The sequence below is a fragment of the Pseudophryne corroboree genome, chromosome 1, assembly GCF_028390025.1.
Source record: "Pseudophryne corroboree isolate aPseCor3 chromosome 1, aPseCor3.hap2, whole genome shotgun sequence".
Lineage (NCBI taxonomy): Eukaryota > Metazoa > Chordata > Amphibia > Anura > Myobatrachidae > Pseudophryne > Pseudophryne corroboree.
In genome coordinates this window covers 677,748,491-677,774,152 of record NC_086444.1, presented here as the reverse complement: position 1 = coordinate 677,774,152, position 25,662 = coordinate 677,748,491, and the positions used below count along the sequence as shown (strand labels likewise).

General features: G+C 45.8%; 1 protein-coding gene across 3 annotated transcripts in view; it reads left to right on the top strand.

The window, feature by feature from the left end:
* SSBP4 (single stranded DNA binding protein 4) overlaps positions 1-25,662 on the top strand; it is an 837,412-nt gene that overhangs the window by 634,381 nt on the left and 177,369 nt on the right. The gene's annotated exons all lie outside the window — the stretch shown is intronic.

The window sequence follows — 25,662 nt, the reverse complement described above, 5'->3', positions numbered from 1 at the left end:
AGATGGTGCTGATTCCCAGAACCCGCTCCTTCTGATGGGAAGTCAGACTCAGCAGTACTAATTTTCACTGCTAACAAGGGAATATCTAGAGAGGAGGAGGCCTGTGTAGACACTTTCTGCCTCCACCCCCTTTCCCCCAGCTGGCAGCACAGTAGCTCTGGGCACTAAGGTCAGGTGACCCAAGTTCTGTCCCAGAGTTTAGTGCGCATGTGCACGTCTCTGGGAAAGTGGCGCAGCGGGCATTTTTCCCAGTGATTTCCTTACTGTGCATGCGTAAAATGTCAGCTAAATGGCCGCCGCACCATTTTCCTGGTGATGTCTGCAGCTCCACTGCTGCCAATGTGGGACTCCGGAGGGTAAATATAGAAAGAATGGGTAAAGAGTGTGTGGAGAGGGCTCCGCGGGACCCCGGCGGCCCATGTGTACCGCACACACTGTACCCATTATAAAAACACCAATGCCTGCTACAGATTGTGAGGACAGCTGATTTTCAGATAAGCGGTCACCACACTGAAGCAATGTCTTATTGCTCTGGTGTTCTAGTATCCACCACTGCTATTCGCAGCAAATTCCATACTTTATTATTAAGGGCTACCCAGCACCCCCGATAATCAATAAGCTCCTTAGGGGGTTTTTCCCACCTTTAGATGTCTCTGATTTTCAGTTTGTACTTGCAATTTTTGTTATCAATTTTTAGGCTTTCATCAAAACCTTATCAAGGCAAAATTATTTCTTTCTGCTACAACATACATAGATACTACACATAACAGCTCTATGAATATAAGCAGTGTTGTTGTTTTTTTTAAACCGTACAGGTACTCACCTAGTTACATGTTCATACAACATTTTTAGTAGCTTTCATATTCTGGACAAGTATTCAGATGCTTATTTTATTAATTTCTGAAATTATTTCATGGATCTCTTCCTGTTTCTGCAACTAGTTATAAGGGGGTTAGTTTCCCGGCTGTCGGGATCCCGGCGGTCAGTATACCGCCGCTGGGATCCCGACAGTCGGAATCCCATCCGGGACCCGGAATTCCCACTCGGGGGGGGGGGGGGTCCATGCCACTCCCCGAGGGGGAATAAACTGGTGTGGCAAGCGCAGCGAGCCCACGAGGAGACACGCTGCGCTCACCGTTGGGATTCCAGCATCGGTCTTATGACCGCCGGGATCCCATACTGATCCCGTTAGAAGAGTTTAAAAAAATGTAACTTAAAAAAGGTGTCGACATTGCCTACTGTTGAACAACATCTGCAAAAATAGCACTGAATACAACCGTAACTATCAAGGTATGAATACTAACAGGTCTCTGCAGAGGGATAAAGTAAGGGATCTGCTGTCCCAGCTCTTGAAAGGGAGCTGTAAGGTCATTCCTTATTATCATAAGGAATAGTAAATATTGGGACAAGATGACATCTTTTCTGATAAATAGGCCCCTTTACCGTTTTTACTGCACATGCACATCAATATTATGTTTCTATCAAAAACTGCAAAAAGAATTACTCTTCACATTTTGATAAATTACATATGGGGCTATGTGGATAGCAGAAAGAAGATAAAATAGAGGGACCGCTGGAGAAATCAATAATTTCTCTCTGGTATCCTTCTTCTAACTAAGACAAAATTGTGTTAACTCCTTTTACTGGCAAAACGAGTCATCAATGCTTGATAAATAGACCCCCTAATGTCACTAGTCAACAATGTAGGCATTATGGTAACCTTTAATATTCCCTGACACAAGAAAAAACAATGCAGTATTTTAGACTACTAATTTAAATTTAATTTGGATTTGACAGCATTCCAAAATGTTCAACATGCTCCATGTTTTTCAGCATAAATAAAGCATTTCATAAATCTGTTGCTTGGTCACTTACCTATTTGTTACTTTAGATGTGAAAAGCTTATTATAACTGGGTATTAGTGTTCATACTATGTGGCCTTTATATTATCAAGCCCCATGGGCTTGATAATATATCCAGTATCTGGAAATGAGGTCATGGCCCTAAGCTGGTCCTTGTCTCCTTCTTCCCCCCTTGATCCTGCCTCCTCCGCTCCCTCTCTCCTGTTCCATTTTACTCACTTCTCCATACTTTCTTTTCATCAGGCACTGTCCCCTCTTCATTAAAGCATGCCTTTGTCTTTCCATTCTTCTTTTTTTTATTTTTTAAATCATTTATTATTTCAAAAAAAAAAAAAAATATTCAGTATAATTTACAATGAAGAAATAGGGTGAGCAGAAACCCAGGCATGGGTTGCAACACCTAGATAGCAGTACCCAGAAGTCACAGAGAGAAGCAATATAGAAAAATAAGCAATACCAATGCCAGAAAGCACACTCCCAAAGGTACGTAAGAAACCATACACAAGGATTAAATATATCAAAACAGAGCATCATAATACAAATAATAACATGAAGGAAAGGGAGAAAATAGGGAAGGAGGGATCGGATAATAGCCGTGATTGTCTCCTCATTCTTAAAAAAAAAACACCTTTGATCCATATACACTCTTCATCTCTCTTCTCCCCTTTGCCTTCAAACTCCTTGAAAGGATTGTCCACAATCGCCTTACCACCCTACTTTCCTCCCACTCCCTGCTTGAGCCATTTCAGTCTGGCTTTTGTTGTCTATACTCCACAGAAACTGCCCTTATTAAAGTCAGCAAAGTCCTCCTTCCTGCCAAATCCAAGGACCACTACTCTCTGCTTATTCTCCTTGACCTCTCTGCTGCTTTTGACACTGTGGACCACCCTCTTCTCCTGCAACTGCTTCACTACGTAAGCTCTCATGAGCAGTGCTCTCCTCCCCATTTTGTTTTTCCTTCCCTCACAAACCATTATCTCCTCACTGCCAGCAGTGGCAACAAATCTTTGGGTTTGGCCATCACGCTGCTGATTTGGATCTACAATAATTTGTATGGTAAATCTTGTTTTTGATAAAAAAATAAAAAAAATGAATATGTATGTAAATACTGTACTATTACTGTTTTTGTACTTTGTAAGGTGCTAAGGAACCATTGTGGTGCCATATAAATAAAGAATAATAATAATTAATATTACAAAAGTACTGGAGTAATTCAGTATTGTTCCAGTTGCAGTGCAGCTTCTCTGCTGCTCCCACAAGTCCCATAACTGCCGCTTTGCGCACGGGGACGGTTGGAGGAGGTAGAGGGATTCAAATTAAATTCGGAATTCCTTGCAATAGGTGGGTGCAAAGAACCCAGTTCCCACAATCAAACTCCAAAACATTAAACTTTTTGGAGCTTGATGAATCTGCAATCTCCGTATCGAGTCACTAATGATGAATGGGCCTGTTACCTAAACCATGCGAAAACTATTATTTCAATATACGTGATGGGCCTGTTCACATAACTGAATTGGCTTCTATGTACTTCAGAGTGAAATGTGGCAGCTGTCGGGTAAATGGGATGGGGTTTAGCACTATATATAGAATGCAGGGTACACACCGTTTATGCCAACATTTGTGATCTGCATTGAAAATTTTTTATGCAGTTCCTGTGCACCAGTTATTGCAAATGTACAAAAAGTCCCCTAAAGCTTGATAGAAGAAGAGAGTGATTAGTAGAGAGATGATATATTTTGAAACCTGGTTCACCTCATTGTGCATATTGGTGTGTGGCAGAATTTGGCCATAAGTGTCATGCATATACAGTACTTATTTCTTTATCCAACCTGACTTCTCCCTTATAACCCAATTCTTAATGAAATGGGGTGTGTTGGTTTGTGGTCCATTCACAGACCCCTGCTACAGCCCAGATTGCTGAAATGTCAACAGTCTGATTTTTAGTGTAATTGTATCCCTAACTTTAATAAAAATGTTAACATTGTGATCAGTGGCATGCTGACTGCAATACTCAGTTGTACCACCCTATACTTGGTGCAAAAGATGCATCCGAATTAGAGATGAGCGGGTTCGGTTTTCAGAGAACCGAACCCTACTGAACTTTGCCTGCCGAGTTCGGTTTCGAGCCCGGCTCGGGTTTTCCCGCCAGACTCAGAAACCCGAACGCGGCAAAACGTCATCATCCCGCTGTCGGATTCTCGCGGGATTTGAATTCCATATAAGGAGCTGCGCGTCGCGGCCATTTTCACTCCAGTCTCAGAGAGTGTAGTGAGAGGACGTGTCTCCGTCCTCCAGTGTCTGTCTGTGTGGGGGGGCAGGAAAGTTTGGTGGCAAGTCTTGTGCTGTGTTGTGCTGCACAATCCAGTCCAGTGTAGTCAGTGTATTGTGCTGCATCAGTCCAGCCAGTCACAGTGTGGGTGTCCTCTCCTACCAATGTAGCTGTATAAAGTGGTGCTGTGTTGTGCTGTTCAGTCCAGTGTAGTCAGTGTATTGTGCTGCATCAGTCCAGCCAGTCACAGTGTTTGTGTTCTCTGCTGCCATATATCCAGTGTAGCTGTATAAAGTGTTGTTGTATTGTGATGCATCAGACCAGTGGTAGTGCCCTGTCTCATCAGTCATTCCAGTGACGATATACGCTGCTGCTATATGTCCACTGCTGCCGTATAATAAAAATAACAGCCACAAGTCCCTTTCCAGTGTTGTTGTGTTGTGCTGCATTAGAACCAGTGGTAGAGTCCTGTCTCATCAGTCATTCCAGTCATTCCTGTGCCGCATATAGGGGGTCATTCCGACCCGTTCGCACACAGCGGTTTTTCGCTGCTGTGCGAACGGGTGCGGAATGCGCATGCGTGGCGGGTGTGGGGCGTGTGCGCGATGTTGACCGGCGACAGCGGTCGCCAGGTTACGTCGCGGCTTCCGACAGGAGCGGTTGCATCGGCGACCACTAAGATTGACAGCAAGGAGGCGTGGAGGGGTGGATCCGGACGGTTGGAGAGCGTTTTCGGGGAGTGGTGAGTATAATGCAGGCGTGTCCAGGACAATAGAGGGCGGAGGAGTGACGTCAAAACCGGGCCCATCATCGCTGGATCCATCGCACAGGGTAAGTGTGTCCAGGGCTGCTCTACTTCTGCTTGAATTTTTTTTAGCTTAGCAGGGCTGCACAAGCGATCGCAGCCCTGCTAAGCTAAAATACACTCCCCCATAGGCGTGGACTTGTGATCGCAGCAGCAGCTAAAAGTTGCTAGCTGCGATCAACTCGGAATGACCACCATTGTCTCAAATAACTCCCAAAAAATAATGGAGAACAAAAATTTTGAGGATAAAATAGGGAAAGATCAAGAAGAACCACTTCCTCCTAGTGCTGAAGCTGCTGCCACTAGCCATGACATAAACGATGAAATGCCATCAACGTCGTCTGCCAAGGCCGATGCCCAATGTGATAGTAGAGAGCATGTAAAATCCAAAAAGCCAAAGTTCAGTAAAAAGAAATTTAAATCGTCTGAGGAGAAATGTAAACTTGCCAATATGACATTTACGACACGGAGTGGCAAGGAACGGCTGAGGCCCTGGCCTATGTTCATGGCTAGTGGTTCAGCTTCACATGACGATGGAAGCCCTCATCCTCCAGCTAGAAAAATTAAAAGAGTTAAGCTGGAAAGAGCACAGAAAAGAACTGTGCGTTCTGAGATGGTATCATAAATCCCCAGGGAGAGTCCAAGTGTGTCGGCGGTTGCGATGCCTGACCTTCCCAACACTGGACGGGAAGAGGTGGCTCCTTCCACCATTTGCACGCAGGGGGCAAAGACCTGCTGGTTAGTAAATTTCAACTCAAGCAGAACGTGACCCGTCAACAGCTCCTCCTTCAATTTTTCCCGCCACTGGGGCTGCAAGGAAAAGGATAACATTTCCTAGCCCACCCGCTGGCGGTGATGCAGGGCAGTCAGGAGCGAAAGCTGACATCTGGTCCGGACTGAAGGACCTGCCAACGATTACTGACATGTCTACTGTCACCGCATATGATTCTGTCACCATTGAAAGAATGGTGTAGGATTATATGAGTGACAGCATCCAAGTAGGCATGTCAGACAGTCCGTACGTATACTGGCAGGAAAAAGAGGCAATTTGGAGGCCCTTGCACAAACTGGCTTTATTTTACGTAAGTTACCTCCCTCCAGTGTGTACTCCGAAAGAGTGATTAGTGCAGCCGGTAACCTTGTCAGCGATCGGTGTAGGAGGTTACTTCCACTAAATGTGGAGAAGATGATGTTCATCAAAATGAATTATAAATTCCTCCGGGAAGACCTTTACCAGCAATTGCCTCCAGAAAGTACACAGGGATCTGTGATGGTGGATTCCAGTGGGGACAAATTAATACTCTGTGAGGAGGATGTACACAATGAAAGGGGTGAGGAATCGGAGGATGATGTTGAGGTCGACATCTTGCCTCTGTAGAGCCAGTTTGTGCAAGGAGAGATTGATTGATTCTTTTTTGGTGGGGTCCCAGACAAACCAGTCATTTCAGACCCTGTCGCTGAAATGATGGGTTTGTTAAAGTGTGCATGTCCTGTTTATACAACATAAGGGTGGGTGGGAGGGCCCAAGGACAATTCCATCTTGCACCTCTTTTTCTTCTATGCATCATATGCTGTTTGGGGACTAGTTTTTTTAAGTGTTATCCTGTGTGTAACTGCAGTGCCACTCCTAGATGGGCCAGGTGTTTGTGCCGCACACTTGTGTCGCTTAGCTTGGCCATCCAGCTACCTAATTGCACCTCTTTTTCTTCTTTGCATCATGTGCTGTTTGGGGACTATTTTTTGAATAGTGCCATCTTGTCTGCAACTGCAGTGCCACTCCTAGAGGGGCCAGGTGTTTGTGCCGCACACTTGTGTCGCTTAGCTTAGTCATACAGCCACCTCGGTGCAACTTTTAGGCCTAAAAATAATATTGTGAGGTGTTTAGAATAGACTGGAAATGAGTGGAAATTAATGTTATTGAGGTTAATAATACCGTAGGAGCAAAATTACCCCCAAATTCTGTGATTTTAGCTGTTTTTATGTTTTTTTTTCAAAATCATCCAGATCCAAAACCAAAACACGAATGGGTGGTTTTTGCAAAACCAAGCCAAAACCAAAACACGAAAGTGGAATTAGAACCAAACCCAAAACACGAAAAGTGTCCGCCGCACATCTCTAATCTGAATACATGTGAATGTGCACTTACAGTAGTACCTCCAACTCTGAATAGCACACAGATGCGTCTGCATGCTCACACTGAACTGTGCCTATGTGACAACACCCTGTTACATCCCAGTCTCAAGTGGAGGAGTGCTTAAAATACATTTCTCTAACGTCCTAAGTGGATGCTGGGGACTCCGTCAGGACCATGGGGAATAGCGGCTCCGCAGGAGACAGGGCACAAAAATAAAGCTTTAGGATCAGGTGGTGTGTACTGGCTCCTCCCCCCATGACCCTCCTCCAAGCCTCAGTTAGGTTTTTGTGCCCGTCCGAGCAGGGTGCAATCTAGGTGGCTCTCTTAAAGAGCTGCTTAGAAAAAGTTTTTTAGGTTTTTTATTTTCAGTGAGTCCTGCTGGCAACAGGCTCACTGCATCGAGGGACTTAGGGGAGAGAATTTCAACTCACCTGCATGCAGGATGGATTGGATTCTTAGGCTACTGGACACCATTAGCTCCAGAGGGAGTCGGAACACAGGTCTCGCCCTGGGGTTCGTCCCGGAGCCGCGCCGCCGACCCCCCTTACAGATGCTGAAGATTGAAGGTCCGGAAACAGGCGGCAGAAGGCTTTTCAGTCTTCATGAAGGTAGCGCACAGCACTGCAGCTGTGCGCCATTGTTGTCACACACTTCACACCAAGCGGTCACGGAGGGTGCAGGGCGCTGCTGGGGGCGCCCTGGGCAGCAATATTTTATTACCTTAAGGCAAAAGAATACATCACATATAGCCATTAAGGCTATATGTATGTATTTAACCCATGCCACTTATCTAAATCCACGGGAGGAAAGCCCGCCGAAATAGGGGGCGGGGCTTATTCTCCTCAGCACACAGCGCCATTTTCCTGCTCAGCTCCGCTGTGAGGAAGGCTCCCAGGACTCTCCCCTGCACTGCACTACAGAAACAGGGTAAAACAGAGAGGGGGGGGGCATTTTTTGGCGATATACTGGATATATTTAAGCTGCTATAAGGAACAACACTTATATAAGGTTGTTCCCATATATATTATAGCGCTTGGGTGTGTGCTGGCAAACTCTCCCTCTGTCTCCCCAAAGGGCTAGTGGGGTCCTGTCTTCGATAAGAGCATTCCCTGTGTGTCTGCTGTGTGTCGGTACGTGTGTGTCGACATGTATGAGGACGATGTTGGCGTGGAGGCAGAGCAATTGCCGATAATGGTGATGTCACCCCCCAGGGAGTCGACACCGGAATGGATGGCTTTGTTTATGGAATTACGTGATAATGTCAGCACATTACAACAATCAGTTGACGACATGAGACGGCCGGCAAACCAGTTAGTACCTGCCCAGGCGTCTCAGACACCGTCAGGGGCTGTAAAGCGCCCTTTACCTCAGTCGGTCGACACAGACCCAGACACAGACACTGAATCTAGTGTCGACGGTGATGAAACAAACGTATTTTCAAGTAGGGCCACACGTTATATGATCACGGCAATGAAGGAGGCTTTGCATATCTCTGATGCTGCAAGTACCACAAAAAGGGGTATTATGTGGGGGGTGAAAAAACTACCTGTAGTTTTTCCTGAATCAGAGGATTTAAATGATGTATGTGATGAAGCGTGGTTTAACCCAGATAGAAAAATGCTAATTTCAAAAAAGTTATTAGCATTATACCCTTTCCCGCCAGAGGTTAGGGCGCGCTGGGAAACACCCCCTAGGGTGGATAAGGCGCTCACACGCTTATCAAAACAAGTGGCGTTACCGTCTCCGGATACGGCCGCCCTCAAGGATCCAGCAGATAGGAGACTGGAAACTACCCTAAAAAGTATATACACACATACTGGTGTTATACTGCGACCGGCCATCGCCTCAGCCTGGATGTGCAGTGCTGGGGTCGTCTGGTTGGATTCCCTGACTGAAAATATTGATACCCTGGATAGGGACAGTATTTTATTGACTATAGAGCAATTAAAGGATGCTTTCCTTTATATGCGAGATGCGCAGAGAGATATTTGCACTCTGGCATCGAGAGTAAATGCGATGTCCATATCTGCCAGAAGGAGTTTATGGATGCGACAGTGGTCAGGTGATGCGGATTCCAAACGACATATGGAAGTATTGCCGTATAAAGGGGAGGAATTATTTGGCGTCGGTCTATCGGATCTGGTAGCCACGGCAACTGCCGGAAAATCCACCTTTTTACCTCAGACCCCCTCCCAACAGAAAAAGACACCGTCTTTTCAGCCGCAGTCCTTTCGGTCCTATAAGAACAAGCGGACAAAAGGACAGTCATATCTGCCTAGGGGCAGAGGAAGGGGTAAGCGAGGGCAGCAAGCAGCCCCTGCCCAGGAACAGAAGCCCTCCCAGGGTTCTGCAAAGCCCTCAGCATGACGCTGGGGCCTTACAAGCGGACTCAGGAACGGTGGGGGGTCGACTCAAGAATTTCAGCGCACAGTGGGCTTGCTCACAGGTGGACCCCTGGATTCTGCAGGTAGTATCTCAGGGTTACAGGTTGGAATTCGAGAAGTCTCCCCCTCGCCGGTTCCTAAAGTCTGCTTTGCCAACGTCTCCCTCAGACAGGGAGACGGTATTGGAAGCCATTCACAAGCTGTTTGCTCAGCAGGTGATAGTCAAGGTACCCCTCCTACAACAGGGAAAGGGGTATTACTCCACGCTATTTGTGGTACCGAAGCCGGACGGCTCGGTAAGACCTATTCTAAATCTGAAATCTTTGAACCTGTACATACAAAAATTCAAGTTCAAGATGGAGTCACTCAGAGCAGTGATAGCGAATCTGGAAGAAGGGGACTTTATGGTGTCCCTGGACATAAAGGATGCTTACCTGCATGTCCCAATTTGCCCTTCACATCAAGGGTACCTCAGGTTCGTGGTGCAAAACTGTCATTATCAGTTTCAGACGCTGCCGTTTGGATTGTCCACGGCACCTCGGGTCTTTACCAAGGTAATGGCCGAAATGATGATTTTTCTGCGAAGAAGAGGCGTATTAATTATCCCTTACTTGGACGATCTCCTGATAAGGGCAAGGTCCAGAGAACAGCTGGAGGACGGAGTAGCACTAACCCAAGTAGTGCTGCAACAACACGGGTGGATTCTGAATTTTCCAAAATCTCAGTTGACCCCGACAACACGTCTGCTGTTCCTGGGAATGATTCTGGACACGGTTCAGAAAAAGGTGTTTCTTCCGGAGGAGAAAGCCAGGGAGTTATCCGAACTTGTCAGGAACCTCCTAAAACCAGGGACAGTGTCTGTACATCAATGCACAAGAGTCCTGGGAAAGATGGTGGCTTCTTACGAAGCGATTCCATTCGGCAGATTCCACGCACGAACTTTTCAGTGGGATCTGCTGGACAAATGGTCCGGATCGCATCTGCAGATGCATCAGCGGATAACCTTATCGCCACGGACAAGGGTGTCTCTTCTGTGGTGGTTGCAGAGTGCTCATCTGTTAGAGGGCCGCAGATTCGGCATACAGGACTGGGTCCTGGTGACCACGGATGCCAGTCTGAGAGGCTGGGGAGTGGTCACACAAGGAAGAAACTTCCAGGGAGTATGGTCAAGCCTGGAGATGTCTCTTCACATAAATATACTGGAGCTAAGAGCGATTTACAATGCTCTAAGTCTGGCAAAACCCCTGCTTCAGGGTCAGCCGGTGTTGATCCAGTCGGACAACATCACGGCAGTCGCCCACGTAAACAGACAGGGCGGCACAAGAAGCAGGACAGCAATGGCAGAAGCTGCAAGGATTCTTCGCTGGGCGGAAGATCATGTGATAGCACTGTCAGCAGTATTCATTCCGGGAGTGGACAACTGGGAAGCAGACTTCCTCAGCAGACACGATCTACACCCGGGAGAGTGGGGACTTCATCCAGAAGTCTTCCACATGATTGTGAACCATTGGGAAAAACCAATGGTGGATATGATGGCGTCCCGCCTCAACAAAAAACTGGACAGGTATTGCGCCAGGTCAAGAGATCCTCAGGCAATAGCTGTGGACGCTCTGGTAACACCGTGGGTGTTCCAGTCAGTGTATGTGTTCCCTCCTCTGCCTCTCATACCAAAAGTACTGAGAATTATACGGCAGAAGGGAGTAAGAACGATACTAGTGGCTCCGGATTGGCCAAGAAGAACTTGGTACCCGGAACTTCAAGAGATGCTCACGGAGGATCCGTGGCCTCTACCTCTAAGACGGGACCTGCTTCAGCAGGGACCGTGTCTATTCCAAGACTTACCGCGGCTGCGGTTGACAGCATGGCGGTTGAACGCCGAATTCTAAAGGAAAAAGGCATTCCGGAAGAGGTCATTCCTACACTGGTAAAAGCCAGGAAGGAGGTGACTGCACAACATTATCACCGCATTTGGAGAAAATATGTTGCGTGGTGTGAGGCCAGGAAGGCCCCCACGGAGGAATTTCAACTGGGTCGATTCCTACATTTCCTGCAAACAGGATTGTCTATGGGCCTCAAATTGGGGTCCATTAAGGTTCAAATTTCGGCCCTGTCGATTTTCTTCCAGAAAGAATTGGCTTCAGTTCCTGAAGTCCAGACTTTTGTAAAAGGAGTACTACATATACAGCCCCCGGTTGTGCCCCCAGTGGCACCGTGGGATCTTAATGTAGTCTTGGATTTTCTCAAATCCCATTGGTTTGAGCCGCTCAAATCGGTGGAGCTGAAGTATCTCACATGGAAAGTAACCATGCTACTGGCCCTGGCTTCAGCCAGGAGAGTATCAGAATTGGCGGCTTTATCATATAAGAGCCCATATCTGATTTTCCATACGGACAGGGCAGAACTGCGGACGCGTCCTCATTTTCTGCCTAAGGTGGTGTCAGCGTTTCACCTGAACCAGCCTATTGTGGTGCCTGCGGCTACTAACGAGTTGGAGGATTCCAAGTTGTTGGACGTGGTCCGGGCATTGAAAATATATATTTCAAGAACGGCGGGAGTCAGAAAGTCTGACTCACTGCTTATATTGTATGCACCCAACAAGATGGGTGCTCCTGCTTCTAAGCAGACGATTGCTCGTTGGATTTGTAGCACAATTCAACTTGCACATTCTGTGGCAGGCTTGCCACAACCTAAATCTGTCAAGGCCCATTCCACAAGGAAAGTGGGCTCATCCTGGGCGGCTGCCCGGGGAGTCTCGGCATTACAACTCTGCCGAGCTGCTACTTGGTCAGGGGCAAATACGTTTGCAAAATTCTACAAATTTGATACCCTGGCTGAGGAGGACCTTGAGTTCTCTCATTCGGTGCTGCAGAGTCATCCGCACTCTCCCGCCCGTTTGGGAGCTTTGGTATAATCCCCATGGTCCTGACGGAGTCCCCAGCATCCACTTAGGACGTTAGAGAAAATAAGAATTTACTTACCGATAATTCTATTTCTCGTAGTCCGTAGTGGATGCTGGGCGCCCATCCCAAGTGCGGATTGTCTGCAATACTTATACATAGTTATTGTTAAAAAAAAAATCGGGTTGTTATTTGTTGTGAGCCGTCTGTTCAGAGGCTCCTACGTTTGTCATACTGTTAACTGGGTTCAGATCACAAGTTATACGGTGTGATTGGTGTGGCTGGTATGAGTCTTACCCGGGGTTCAATATCCTTCCTTATTGTGTACGCTCGTCCGGGCACAGTATCCTAACTGAGGCTTGGAGGAGGGTCATGGGGGGAGGAGCCAGTACACACCACCTGATCCTAAAGCTTTATTTTTGTGCCCTGTCTCCTGCGGAGCCGCTATTCCCCATGGTCCTGACGGAGTCCCCAGCATCCACTACGGACTACGAGAAATAGAATTATCGGTAAGTAAATTCTTATTTTAACTCCACATTATCTGTACTTACATATGCTTGGTTCCAGTGCATGTGTAGCACAAAAACACTTTATCTGGAATAGTCTACACCCCCCCCCCCCCCCTTCCCCAAAGGGGCTAATTCAGAGGTATACACTGTTCTGATTTTTCTGTGTTGGTCACGCACCAGAGAAAAAAGTGCAAATGTGTCTCAATACTGCTGGAACTTTGGTTGCGTTGCCCAGTTAGTCGCAGGCATTTGGGGAAGGGGGGGGGGGGGGGGTGTAGACTATTCCAGATAAAGTGGTCGTGACAATCCCGTTTTCTGGGTTTACTGAACCTAGATATCCTGAGTAACACTGACGGTTACTCAGATGTCCGATGCTGCGACCAATGGTCGTAGTGTTAATCCGTGGGTGTCTTTTTAAGATGTCTCCTGTCACAATATTTTTGTACACCTGCTGCATACAAAGACACAGTGGAGGCATCATTTGGGGTCCATAGTCTTTATTTCCAACTACATTTAGCATGTTGCTAAATATATTCTTACCTCACAACTTTCTTTTTTGGGAAGAGAAACTTTCTTTTGAAACCAAGGGCGGAATGTACTAAAGAAAAAATGCGGCAAAACCCCCATTTTCAGGGGTTTTACCGCATTTTCAAATGTACTAACCCCCGGCAGCCAGCTTTATGATCCAGAAGGGTATCAGCATCTTTTGATGGTGATACCCTATAGAAGCCTATGGGCTTCTTATCGCATCCCACTGCCTCCACTGCCCCGCGCTGCTCACGCCGACCCCCCGGCATACCTGTGTGCAGTCATCCCGTGGTCCTGGAACCTAAACTCCTCCTCCACCAGCAACACAGTCGGAGGTCCATCCAGCCGCAGGGAGGAGCCCAGAACTGACTGCTGACGTCTCCTCCCGGGGCTGGGAGGTGACAGAGACCCCTGGAAGGTGACGGAGACCCCCCCGCATACCTTCGGACAGGTATTGCCTCTGTCACTTCATTGCGATGTTAATCAAATATGTTAGTATATATGAGATTAGCATTGCTGCGTTGGGCGACAAGGGGCGGCAATGTATTTCTCTATCGTCCTAGTGGATGCTGGGGTTCCTGAAAGGACCATGGGGAATAGCGGCTCCGCAGGAGACAGGGCACAAAAAGTAAAGCTTTTCCAGATCAGGTGGTGTGCACTGGCTCCTCCCCCTATGACCCTCCTCCAGACTCCAGTTAGATTTTTGTGCCCGGCCGAGAAGGGTGCAATTCTAGGTGGCTCTCATAAAGAGCTGCTTAGAGAAAGTTTAGCTTAGGTTTTTTATTTTACAGTGATTCCTGCTGGCAACAGGATCACTGCAACGAGGGACAGAGGGGAGAAGAAGTGAACTCACCTGCGTGCAGGATGGATTGGCTTCTTGGCTACTGGACATCAGCTCCAGAGGGACGATCACAGGTACAGCCTGGATGGTCACCGGAGCCGCGCCGCCGGCCCCCTTGCAGATGCTGAAGTAAGAAGAGGTCCAGAATCGGCGGCTGAAGACTCCTGCAGTCTTCTAAAGGTAGCGCACAGCACTGCAGCTGTGCGCCATTTTCCTCTCAGCACACTTCACACGCAGTCACTGAGGGTGCAGGGCGCTGGGGGGGGGCGCCCTGGGAGGCAAATGAAAACCTATTAAAAGGCTAAAAATACCTCACATATAGCCCCCAGAGGCTATATGGAGATATTTAACCCCTGCCTGTATTCACAAAATAGCGGGAGACGAGCCCGCCGAAAAAGGGGCGGGGCCTATCTCCTCAGCACACGGCGCCATTTCCTCTCACAGTTCCGCTGGTCAGGACGGCTCCCAGGTCTCTCCCCTGCACTGCACTACAGAAACAGGGTAAAACAGAGAGGGGGGGCAAATTTAATGGCAATATCTTGATATATATAAAGCAGCTATAAGGGAGCACTTATTATAAGGCTATCCCTGTCATATATAGCGCTTTTTGGTGTGTGCTGGCAGACTCTCCCTCTGTCTCCCCAAAGGGCTAGTGGGTCCTGTCTTCGTTTAGAGCATTCCCTGTGTGTCTGCTGTGTGTCGGTACGTGTGTGTCGACATGTATGAGGACGATATTGGTGTGGAGGCGGAGCAATTGCCAAATATGGGGATGTCACCTCCTAGGGGGTCGACACCAGAATGGATGCCTTTATTTGTGGAATTACGGGATAGCGTCAACTCGCTTAAGCAGTCGTTTGACGACATGAGGCGGCCGGACAATCAATTAGTGCCTGTCCAGGCGCCTCAAACACCGTCAGGGGCTGTAAAACGCCCTTTGCCTCAGTCGGTCGACACAGACCCAGACACAGGCACTGATTCCAGTGGTGACGGTGACCAATCAACCGTATTTTCCAGTAGGGCCACACGTTATATGATTTTGGCAATGAAGGAGGCGTTACATTTAGCTGATACTACAGGTACCACTAAACAGGGTATTATGTGGGGTGTGAAAAAACTACCTATAGTTTTTCCTGAATCAGAAGAATTAAATGACGTGTGTGATGAAGCGTGGGTTGCCCCTGATAAAAAGCTGATAATTTCAAAGAAATTATTGGCATTATACCCTTTCCCGCCAGAGGTTAGGGAGCGCTGGGAAACACCTCCTAGGGTGGACAAGACGCTAACACGCTTATCAAAACAAGTGGCGTTACCTTCTCCTGAGACGGCCGCACTTAAAGATCCATCAGATAGGAGGATGGAAAATATCCAAAAAAGTATATACACACATGCAGGTGTTATACTACGACCAGCTATAGCGTCTGCCTGGATGTGCAGTGCTGGGGTAGTTTGGTCAGAGTCCCTGATTGAAAATATTGATACCCTGGACAGGGACAATATTTTACTGTCGTTAGAACAAATAAAGGATGCATTTCTTTATATGCGTGATGCACAGAGGGATATCTGCACACTGGCATCACGGGTAAGTGCTATGTCCATTTCGGCCAGAAGAGCTTTATGGACGCGACAGTGGACAGGCGATGCGGATTCAAAACGGCATATGGAAGTTTTGCCGTATAAAGGGGAGGAGTTATTTGGAGTCGGTCTATCAGATTTGGTGGCCACGGCTACAGCCGGGAAATCCACCTTTCTACCTCAAGTCACTCCCCAACAGAAAAAGGCACCGACTTTTCAACCGCAGCCCTTTCGTTCCTTTAAAAATAAGAGAGCAAAGGGCTATTCATATCTGCCACGAGGCAGAGGTCGAGGGAAGAAACAGCAACAGGCAGCTCCTTCCCAGGAACAGAAGCCCTCCCCGGCTTCTACAAAAGCCTCAGCATGACGCTGGGGCTTCTCAAGCGGACTCGGGGACGGTGGGAGGTCGTCTCAAAAATTACAGCGCGCAGTGGGCTCACTCGCAGGTAGATCCCTGGATCCTGCAGATAATATCTCAGGGGTACAGGTTGGAATTAGAGACAGATCCACCTCGCCGTTTCCTGAAGTCTGCTTTACCAACGTCCCCTTCCGAAAGGGAGACGGTTTTGGAAGCCATTCACAAGCTGTACTCTCAGCAGGTGATAGTCAAGGTACCTCTTCTACAACAAGGGAAGGGGTATTATTCCACTCTATTTGTGGTACCGAAGCCGGATGGCTCGGTAAGGCCTATTCTAAATCTGAAGTCCTTGAACCTGTACATAAAGAAGTTCAAGTTCAAGATGGAGTCACTCAGAGCAGTGATAGCGAACCTGGAAGAAGGGGACTTTATGGTATCCTTGGACATCAAGGATGCGTATCTCCACGTTCCAATTTACCCCTCACACCAGGGGTACCTCAGGTTCGTTGTACAAAACTGTCACTATCAGTTTCAGACGCTGCCGTTTGGTTTGTCCACGGCACCTCGGATCTTTACAAAGGTAATGGCCGAGATGATGATTCTTCTTCGAAGAAAAGGCGTATTAATTATCCCATACTTGGACGATCTCCTAATAAGGGCAAGGTCCAGAGAACAGCTAGAGATGGGATTAGCAATATCTCAAGAGGTGCTAAAGCAGCACGGATGGATTCTGAATATTCCAAAATCCCAATTAATGCCGACAACTCGTCTGCTGTTCCTAGGGATGATTCTGGACACGGTTCAGAAAAAGGTTTTTCTTCCCGAGGAAAAAGCCAAGGAGTTAACCGACCTGGTCAGGAATCTCCTAAAACCAGGAAAGGTGTCTGTACATCAATGCACAAGAGTCCTGGGAAAAATGGTGGCTTCTTACGAAGCAATTCCATTCGGCAGATTCCATGCAAGAATTTTCCAAAGGGATCTGTTGGACAAATGGTCAGGGTCGCATCTTCAGATGCACCTGCGGATAACCCTGTCTCCAAGGACAAGGGTATCTCTTCTGTGGTGGTTGCAGAGGGCTCATCTATTGGAGGGCCGCAGATTCGGCATACAGGATTGGATCCTGGTGACCACGGACGCCAGCCTGAGAGGCTGGGGAGCAGTCACACAAGGAAGAAACTTCCAGGGAGTGTGGTCGAGCCTGGAAAAGTCTCTTCACATAAACATTCTGGAACTAAGAGCAATCTACAATGCTCTAAGCCAGGCGGAACCTCTGCTTCAAGGAAGACCAGAGGTTCCGCCAGTCGGACAACATCACGGCAGTCGCCCATGTAAACAGACAGGGCGGCACAAGAAGCAGGAGTGCAATGGCAGAAGCTGCCAGGATCCTTCGCTGGGCGGAGAATCACGTGATAGCACTGTCAGCAGTGTTCATCCCGGGAGTGGACAACTGGGAAGCAGACTTCCTCAGCAGACACGATCTTCACCCGGGAGAGTGGGGACTTCATCCAGAAGTTTTCCACATGCTAATAAACCGTTGGGAAAGACCAATGGTGGACATGATGGCGTCTCGCCTCAACAAAAAACTGGACAGGTATTGCGCCAGGTCAAGAAATCCGCAGGCAATAGCTGTGGACGCGCTGGTAACACCTTGGGTGTACCAGTCGGTGTATGTGTTTCCTCCTCTGCCTCTCATACCAAAGGTATTGAGAATCATAAGGCAAAGCGGAGTAAGAACGATACTAGTGGCTCCGGATTGGCCAAGACGGTCTTGGTACCCGGAACTTCAAGAGATGGTCACGGACGATCCGTGGCCTCTACCTCTAAGACAGGACCTGCTTCAGCAGGGACCGTGTCTATTCCAAGACTTACCGCGGCTGCGTTTGACGGCATGGCGGTTGAACGCCAGATCCTAAAAGGGAAAGGCATTCCAGAAGAAGTCATTCCTACCTTGATTAAGGCAAGAAAGGAAGTCACCGCGAAGCATTATCACCGCATTTGGCGGAAATATGTTGCGTGGTGCGAGGATCGGAGTGCTCCGACGGAGGAATTTCAACTGGGTCGTTTCCTACATTTCCTGCAATCAGGATTGTCTATGGGTCTCAAATTGGGATCTATTAAGGTTCAAATTTCGGCCCTGTCAATATTCTTCCAAAAAGAATTGGCCTCAGTTCCTGAGGTCCAGACTTTTGTAAAGGGAGTACTGCATATACAGCCTCCTGTGGTGCCTCCGGTGGCACCGTGGGATCTAAATGTAGTTTTAGATTTCCTCAAATCCCATTGGTTTGAACCACTAAAAGATGTGGATTTGAAATATCTCACATGGAAAGTGACTATGTTACTGGCCCTGGCGTCCGCCAGGAGAGTATCTGAACTGGCGGCTTTATCTTATAAAAGCCCTTATTTAATTTTCCATTCGGATAGGGCAGAGCTGCGGACGCGTCCGCATTTTCTCCCTAAGGTGGTATCAGCGTTTCACCTGAACCAGCCTATTGTAGTGCCTGCGGCTACAAGCGACTTGGAGGACTCCAAGTTGTTGGACGTTGTCAGAGCTTTAAAAATATACATTTCAAGGACGGCTGGAGTCAGAAAATCTGACTCGCTGTTTATACTGTATGCACCCAACAAGTTGGGTGCGCCTGCTTCTAAGCAGTCGATTGCTCGTTGGATTTGTAACACAATTCAACTTGCACATTCTGTGGCAGGCCTGCCACAGCCTAAATCTGTTAAGGCCCATTCCACAAGGAAGGTGGGCTCATCTTGGGCGGCTGCCCGAGGGGTCTCGGCATTACAACTCTGCCGAGCAGCTACGTGGTCAGGGGAGAACACGTTTGTAAAATTCTACAAATTTGATACCCTGGCAAAGGAGGACCTGGAGTTCTCTCATTCGGTGCTGCAGAGTCATCCGCACTCTCCCGCCCGTTTGGGAGCTTTGGTATAATCCCCATGGTCCTTTCAGGAACCCCAGCATCCACTAGGACGATAGAGAAAATAAGAATTTACTTACCGATAATTCTATTTCTCGGAGTCCGTAGTGGATGCTGGGCGCCCATCCCAAGTGCGGATTATCTGCAATACTTGTACATAGTTATTGTTAACTAATTCGGGTTATTGTTTAGGGAGCCATCTTTCAGAGGCTCTTCTGTTATCATACTGTTAACTGGGTTTAGATCACAAGTTGTACGGTGTGATTGGTGTGGCTGGTATGAGTCTTACCCGGGATTCAAAATCCTCCCTTATTGTGTACGCTCGTCCGGGCACAGTACCTAACTGGAGTCTGGAGGAGGGTCATAGGGGGAGGAGCCAGTGCACACCACCTGATCTGGAAAAGCTTTACTTTTTGTGCCCTGTCTCCTGCGGAGCCGCTATTCCCCATGGTCCTTTCAGGAACCCCAGCATCCACTACGGACTCCGAGAAATAGAATTATCGGTAAGTAAATTCTTATTTTTAATATCTCCCGCCCCAAAGCTCCATTTCCTAACTAATAGTCTTATACAGGTTGAGTCTCCCTTATCCAAAATGCTTGGGACCAGAGGTATTTTGGATATGGGATTTTTCCGTATTTTGGAATAATTGCATACCATAGTGAGATATCATGGTGATGGTACCTAAATCTAAGCACAGAATGCATTTATGTTACATATACACCTTATACACACAGCCTGAAGGTCATTTTAGCCAATATTTTTTATAACTTTGTGCATTAAACAAAGTGTGTCTACATTCACACAATTCATTTATGTTTCATATACACCTTATACACACAGCCTGAAGGTCATTTAATACAATATTTTTAATAACTTTGTGTATTAAACAAAGTTTGTGTACATTGAGACATCAAAAAACAAAGGTTTCACTATCTCACTCTCACTCAAAAAAGTCCGTATTTCGGAATATTCCGTATTTCGGAATATATGGATATGGGATACTCAACCTGTAATATAAATCTTTTTGTATATACTCCTTTACATTGATATTGTAAGAGAATATGCCTCCTAACTTCAATATAATAACATTAACACTGACTATTTTGCTAATTTTCTTTACTTAAGTGTATGAGCTGTATATAATGAGCTGTCTGATGCGAGTTTGCAGCGGAAAGTCTGTTCTTATGTGTGCATGCGTGACTTTGAACATAAACAACACTGGATCTGTTTACACTAATCTGTAAGGTATCCTGCGTTGACTACTTGATATACTGGAAAGTGGAAAGAATATATATATATATATATATATATATATATATATATATATATATATATATATATAATCTACTTACTGGATATGCAATAATGATCTGAGCATTGCTACTAACATTGCAATACAACCTTTTCCACATACTGTATCTCAGAAGGGAAAAGCTTTCTCCCATCTCCCAGAGAAGAAGTTGCTCCCACATATCATTAGCAGTGCGTCTTGGCGTAGAGTAGACACACCCTGCTGAAGCAGTGTCTATTGTAACTCCTTGCATGCCTGGCTTTCATTAACAATATTGGAAACAGACCTTGGCAGTGTATTTTCCGCCAGCCATCACTTCAAATAAATCTTCATTTCTGAGCCAAGCAAAGTTTGTCTACAGCAGAACCATAAAAGTTCAAGGGACAGTATAAAAATGGATAAAAAACATTGTACGTTAACCCTATTGGTACCCTGTTCTCTAGAGTAACTACACATTTTTAAGTGCATAGCAAACCTGACCCATTGCTAATCACTTTTTCTCTGCATTTATCTTTCTGAAGTGTGTCTGAAGTTTAAAAAAAATTATATTATGACATTTGATTTTATATGTGTGCCAGACAGTCCTCTGCTGCTTCTGTAAGGTTTAAGGGTAGCCTCAGTTTGGCAATTTTTCAAATGCAATTTCCACAGTGGAAAATTGCTGCGTTTATGTCCATGAGCGATCTATCACTGTAAATATTGAATATTTGTTTGGCACATTTAAGGTTTCCAAGCCAAGGACGAAAGTAGCTATACGTTGCTGTCTAATAGGCCCTACACACTGGGCGATATTACTGAAAGATATGAACAAACTCGTTCATTAATGAACGAGATACCGTTCATATCTTTCGGTGTGGAGGCACCAGCGATATCCGCCGTCGGGCAGCTCGTCTGCGGATCGCATAGTGTGTAGGGCCCTTAACAATAGTGAATACGTTCTGTCTGCCATGCAAGTCTCAAATATCATTGAGTTCCATAGCATTGTACTGTATATCTTCCATTAGCATTATATCCACTCTGCTATAATCTATCAGTATTGATTGCCAGGGGATCACTACTGACTTACAACAGTAACATTTACAGGCTGATGCAGAGTTAAATGTAAGCCTGTTTGCAGAACGTAACTTGCGTGAATTGAATTCACACTGCACAGAAAAAGAGCTCATGTAAAGTGCGGCTCTGAGGAGGAGTCATATGACCTAAGAGACAGCACCTGGATGGGAAGAGGGTCATGTAGGCAAAGGTTGATGAGGGCGTGTTTATGCAAATGTGGCACAAGGCACATCTGCAACTACTGTGTGCCTGTGGGGAAGCATATCTTTTGCTGTAGGGAGGACCAAGCTCACATTGATAATGACTTGTTGGAAAATAGCCACATATTCTGCCTAGGCAGAGACGTATGCATTGGTGGCTTCTTATATGCGCAAACATCCTTTTATTTATTTTTATGGTTTTTCGGCATGAACGTTCCTTTTTGCATCCTACTCCCAATTCTCTCATCTCTAATTGGTCCTTAATATATAACCGTGTGAACATGCTGTATTTGCATTAATTTTCAGCTGGTATTTTATTCTGACGTACTGTAATTGATAAAGAAGAAATACTCATGATTTACTTCTCACGTAAAGTTTTTTGGTTTTGCTACCATGCCTATCTGTGTATACAGGTGTATTAGTCGGCATATACCTAAGAGTTTGCAATCTAATTTTTCGGTAATTAGTACATAGAAGGTCACAAAAATGCAAACCAAGGTCTCCAATAAATCTTTCATTGTACTATAAGAACTCCACTCATCAGTTGCCTCCTCGGAATTATACACCTTTTCCACCCAAAACCTAGGACAGACCTGGTTTTTGAACACCGTTCCAACCCTGGTCTGACCCCATTTATACTGCACACTCAACCCATGTTATTTTCAGGTCGTCCCATTTCACAGTGTGTGCAGTTTCTTCCCTCTGCTGCATCTCCACGCTTAGGTGAGCTGCGCTGTTACTCTGGTAGCTACCTGAGTAGGATTCCCATGCAACTGGACCCAGGTTATATTTTTGGAACTCTTTTTTTCTACTGAGCCGAGACCTGAGGTAACCTGGCAATTACCCAGGTTATTGTGGCAGTAGAAAAGGGGTATAAGATATATTGGTAGTGCTATCATGGCAAGGTTTATGGGTTATATTTTGTGAGCACCACTGCTACCTCACAGAAATAGGGTCATGAGTTAAATTCCCAGCCAGGGTCCTATATGTGGAGTTTGTATGTTCTCCCTGTGTTGCATGGGTTTCCTCCAAGTGCTCTGGTTTTCTCCCACACTCCAATTAGATAGAAATATAAATGTGTGTTTGTGTGTGTTAGGGTATTTTTAGTCTGTAAGCTCCAGTGTTGCAGGTTGCTGATGTACATGTACAAGTATCCTTTGTACAGCACAGCGTAAAATGGTTGCCCTATGTAAACAAAAATATTGATTTATGTATTTTGTGTATCATTAATGCCACTTTCAGACAGAAATGTCTGAAAGTCCCGGCAATTACCTGGCATTTCAGTGCCGGGTCATTTTGCTGGGACCTGCCTGACCCCCCCTTTCACACAGACATGCAAATTACTGGGTCGAGAATTTAGATAATTCCGGTAATTTGAATATCAACACGGGTATTTTGTCTGTGTGAAAGGGTCAACCCGGGTCGAAATTCCCATGCCTCCGACTCTGGTAGATTCCAGGGTCGAAGTCCCGGGAATTTCAACACGGGTCGACCCTTTCACACAGAAAAAGGACCCGTGTGTTTCATGGAATTACTGGGCGGAACTGCTTCACCCAGTAATTTTATTTTCTGTCTGAAAGCGGTATTATAATAGAGTTCTCTCAAGCGTTATACGGACTCAATACAAACGTATAAGCAACTGCTATATGTATGTATGCACACAAATTTGGTACAGTTTTGTTTCTCGTTGTTAAAAATGAGCATGAGCTTACTAGTAAGATATAGTACAGTACATGACTGCTTAGAATTGTCCATCAGTGTTAGATATTGCTGTGACATCCAGTGACTTCTAACCGCATCGGCACTAATAATGTAGCTAATTTGCTTCCGTAGTTGTTCATTTTAGTGTATTTTAATCAATCCACATACAGTACAGTAATTGTTAATGTAGAGTATATAATATAGTAGTGCTACGTGCTAGGAATTAAATACATTTTGTTTATAAGAAACACTTAGTTGAGGCTTTAGAAATGTCACAGGCTCTGTGGCAAATATAAAAATGTTTTCTCATTTATTTCCTCTCATTTCTTTTCATACATGCACATTTTTTGACTTGCTGTTGGATATTATTCTTTAGCGCTCCATGTACTACTGTTACCCACCTTCTGAAAAAAAGCCTTTACTTTGTTCTGTGTCTCACAGTTGATCTGTCCTTAGCCCCTCAGCTGTTTGCTGCTAAGGCCCCAGTGACTGGCTTGTGCTTCTCTCCCCCACCATTCTCGCTCTCCTCCACCACCTTACCCAGAGCTCTCCCCCTCTGTCTGACAAAGCTAAGCTCATTGATATGCAGGAGGCTTTGCTGAGCAAGGTACTTTTCTCCCTTGGCCGATGCGATGTGGAAGCAGAGAAGGAGGTGATAGAGGAGCAATGACGGCAGTGAGGCAATATGTGAATTTTAAGCAGCTTAACCCCATGATTACAGAACTGCTTGGAAACACCAAACATAAGTGCACCCTTAGTTACGTATAATGACAGATACTCCAAGACTGTAACTTTTCCCCTAATCATATTATTGATATATACTCCCCCATTTTTCTTTTGCACTCTCCTAGCTGTTTTATGTCGCCCACTATCCTAAAACACGTTTTGTTTTTTTTATGAGTCTTGCACATAACAGACTCAGTGATTCACTATTTTTTTCTTCATCTATGTTTTTGTATACTTTTGTCATATCAACAATCCTTACAGCCTCTCACCTGCAAACATTGGAAACCTCAAGGTCAGAAATCACATTTTTTACCAGCAGCCCAGAATAACTGAGTATTCAGCATCTCTCCTGTAATATACATTTTATGGTCTAGCTATGTTATTTTAAAGCAGTAAAACAAACAAAATCATAAACTAATTTTTTTTTATATGTTATGACGCACCATCATTTTATCTGCACTTTAGCCTTCGGATACATTTCCCAATTAGGAGCATTGAAGGTGGTTTATTTTTAACTAGATTATGCTTAACAAAATAGGAGCTGTCTTAATATGTTTCCAAATCAGCTGCTAAAGTCAAATACTACTTCAAGTCTTCTAAGTCAGCAAGTCTTTTCTGTGAATGTTTTTTCCTTTACATTCCATTGAGCAGGAATATGATAGCATTGGTAAATAGGATGCATGACTGCATGGGTCACAGGTCCAGTAGGTCATTGCCATTGGAAGTGACTGTGTTTGTTGGCTGTTAGGTTGGAAGGATGAGGCTTTACAAGTACATGACCATTTTGTATGAACAGACACTGTTTTGCACACAAGATTTAGGGAATGATTTATATAGCACTCCACATATTGAAAAATATACATTTTAATTGCACAATATACTTTCCTGTCTGTAGTCATTTCTTCTAAATAATGTACAAAATGTGACAGGAGTCAGGAGTTTACACTGCCAGCAATGTGCAGGCACATAGAGAGGAGTGACACCGTGTTCCTGGAGCAGTTGTACTGCTCCAGGAACTACAGGCTACAGGAAGTGCTCATCTCATTATCATTTTTTACTTATAAATATCCATTATTATAAAACTTGAGCACTGTTTCAGTCTCCTAGATTTTGAGATATATTTCTCCACATTTAAAAAAACCCAGAACATACTTGACCATGTTTATTCTAAAAGTGGGTACACACTAGGCGATGTGCTCGGTGAGCAACATCGCCTAGTGTTTCCCCTTCCGGGCCGGGCTGCCCAACGGCGGGCATACACACACTGTGTGATATCACGAATGATGTTGCACAGTGACATCATGCCACGGCCAGCCGGAGCATGCAGTTTTGGAGGATGAGTCCAAATTGAGCTGCATGCACGGCTGACACAGAGGGTCGTTAGTGACCCGCGGGCCATGCATCGGTCGCCGGTGGCGGCATACATACAGGGTGATATAGTAAACAACATTGCTCAGGAAGGGTTAAAATGAGCGACGTCGCTTACTTTATCGCTAAGTGTTTACCCACCTTGAGACATCATGCTTAGGGTCATATTTATCTAATAATAATAATAATAATAGTAATAACACCTGTTTTTGGAGGGAGCACAGCAGATGTCTTTATAT